The sequence below is a fragment of the Athene cunicularia genome, assembly GCF_003259725.1.
Source record: "Athene cunicularia isolate RWA chromosome Z unlocalized genomic scaffold, athCun1 chrZ_part3, whole genome shotgun sequence".
Lineage (NCBI taxonomy): Eukaryota > Metazoa > Chordata > Aves > Strigiformes > Strigidae > Athene > Athene cunicularia.
In genome coordinates this window covers 1,021,646-1,024,435 of record NW_020799144.1, presented here as the reverse complement: position 1 = coordinate 1,024,435, position 2,790 = coordinate 1,021,646, and positions in this window count along the sequence as shown.

Sequence of the window (2,790 nt, the reverse complement as noted above, 5' to 3'; positions counted from 1 at the left end):
ACTTTCCCATGCTATGGCAGCAGCCGTGCGACACTGACCATCAGGTTCACACTGCAAGAGCAGCACTCAGAGTTGCAATGGCACAGGCCCTTGCATTGCCTTGGATGCTTTGGACAGCACTTTCTACACCTTCACACACAGAGAAAATTATTATGTTGTCTTAAGAACCCAGGGTCAAACACTGTTTGGCGTGGGCATTGTTCTCATGTTCTCTAGACCCAAGCAGAATCAATGTCACTGCTCTTGTCACTTGACTTGGAGAGAGGAACCACTTTTTGGGCTGGATGTATTTAGATGCATTTTTTTAATCTAGACTTCTATCCAGTATGGATCTCAGAATAACATAATCAAATAAATGAGTGCACATGGGAAGGTACAAATAAGAGAAGGAACTAGATGAGTGTGTATGGCAAGATAAAAATAAAATCCCATAAATTCATATATATGCACAATGTTTTACTCGTGAAGAAGATTGCGAAGCTCTGGGAGAAGATCCACTGTAAGCCCACAGACAGACAGAATCTAGCTGGGATGCCCACCCTACACTTGCTAAAAGCAAGCAGGACCCTGCTGTGTGCACCAGGTGGGAGGAGCTGAAGCCCTCTTCCTCTGGTAAGGGTGAAGCCTGCCAGGAATGCCCCTCACCACATGGCAGCACCTATGACCTGCTGCAGGGAAGCAGAGATCTCCCCCTGCTACCAGCACTGCCTTGATGTTTATGTGCCCAAACAACAGCAACCTGCTTCTGGTGGGCACAGATGGGTGCTGGCGCTTGTCATCTTTGTTCTGGGGGATGGCTACTATCAGGAGGCATTTTTAGCTGCAGTGGCAGTGCATGGAGATGGAAGCAGTTCTGTGAGGACATACGGAGAAAAAAAATGTTACATCATCTCTCTGACTCATTTCCATCCCGTCTGCACTGGGACTGGTGAGGGGTTATCCCCACTGGAGGTAATTCAGGGGTAGACCCTACAGATTTGAGCCGCAGCTGTTAACTTGCTTAAAATAAATAGTGGAGGGGCAACTAAGTGTGGGAAGGCAGAAAAATCACAAAATCTGTGACTGTGAAACACTGAGGGGAATCACCAGGGGACAACACCCCCTGTATTTTACAGTCTGTGCTATGTAACAGCAGCTCAGAGCTTCAGGCCATCCGTTGATCACTGCCCTGGCCCCACTTCAGCTCAGGAGGATGCACAGAAGTTGATTACAGGTGTTGGTTTTTGTCACTGAGCTGTTGTAGACCTTCAGGCAACCTACCCCTTCCAGAAATGAAGTCCAAGACAAAGCGGAGCAGCAACTCCTCCTCCGCCTCTCTGCAGTCAGGCCTGCCTCAGGCTCCATCATCCTCCACCTCTTGCTGCTCCTCACTCAGTCTGGCCTTTCCTGGGTTGCAGGAGTCCTTCCCTGCTCTTGGCTGACAGGGATGCCTGCCAAACTCCTTCACCTGCTGAGGGCTGGGACCCCAGCCCTGCAACCATCATCACCATCTTCCATCCTACCGCCCTGTGCTGCTTGAAAAGAGGTGAATTTTTACAATTAATTGAATTTTTACATTCATTTTGAAAAAGAGTCGATGCACAAGCGAACGTTGATTTCCCGGTGCTCTTTGGAGAGATGGTGCTCCCACTCACCCAGGGTGGCCGGTGGGCACCCAGAAAGCTTGGCTGTCCTTTACAGAATCACAAGAATCAACTAGGTTGGAAAGGACCTTGAAGATCACCTAGTCCAACCGTTCACCTAGCACTGACAGTTCCCAACTACACCATATCCCTCAGCGCTAAATCAACCCGCCTCCTCAACACCTCCAGGGATGGGGACTCCACCACCTCCCTGGGCAGCCCATTCCAACGCCCAACAACTCCTTCTGGAAATAAATACTTCCTGACATCTACTCTAAACCTTCCCTGGAGCAACTTGAGGCCATTCCCTCTTGTCCTGTGGCTTATTATTTGTTTAAAGAGGCTCATCCTCCCCCTCTGCAACCTGGTTTCGGGTGGTTGTAGAGGGTGATCTCCCTTTCTTCTCCAGACTAAACCCCCCCCCAGTTCCCTCAGCCGCTCCTCCTACGACCTGTGCTCCAGACCCTGCACCAGCTCCGTTGCCCTTCTCTGGACACGCTGAGTCATTCAATGTCCTTTTTGGAGTGAGGGGCCCAAAACTGAACCCAGTCATCGAGGGGCGGCCTGACCAGTGCCAGTACAGGGGTCAGATCCCTTCCCTGTCCCTGCTGGCCACGCTATTGCTGACACAAGCCAGGATGCCATTGGCCTTCTTGGCCCCCTGGGCACACTGCTGGCTCCTGTTCATTGGGCTGTCAATCAAGCCCCCCAGGTACCTCTCTGACTGGCAGCTCTCCAGCCACTCCTCCCCAAGCCTGTAGCGCTGCTGGGGGTTGTTGTGGCCCAAGGGCAGCCCCCGGCATTTGGCCTTATGGAAACTCCCCCAGTTGGGCTCAGCCCATGGCTCCAGCCTGTCCAGGTCTCTCTGCAGAGCCTCCCTGCCCTCGAGCAGATTAACAATCCCATCAAACTCACACTTTCCTCAGGCTGAATGGCATCAGGAGCACATCCACACACGTGGGGGTAGGAGCAAATGGCAGAAGCAAGGGTTAATTAGTACCTATCAACACTGACAGACATTACTTCATTTGTCTCGTCCTCCTCAGAAGGCCAGTGTGTATCTGGGTATAATGCCCCCATCCTTCGTATTCAGCGCTTTGCATTTCAATCACTGCAAAACAAGAATAGCGCCAGCTCGCTAGGGATGTTACCCTGTCTCTTATACACA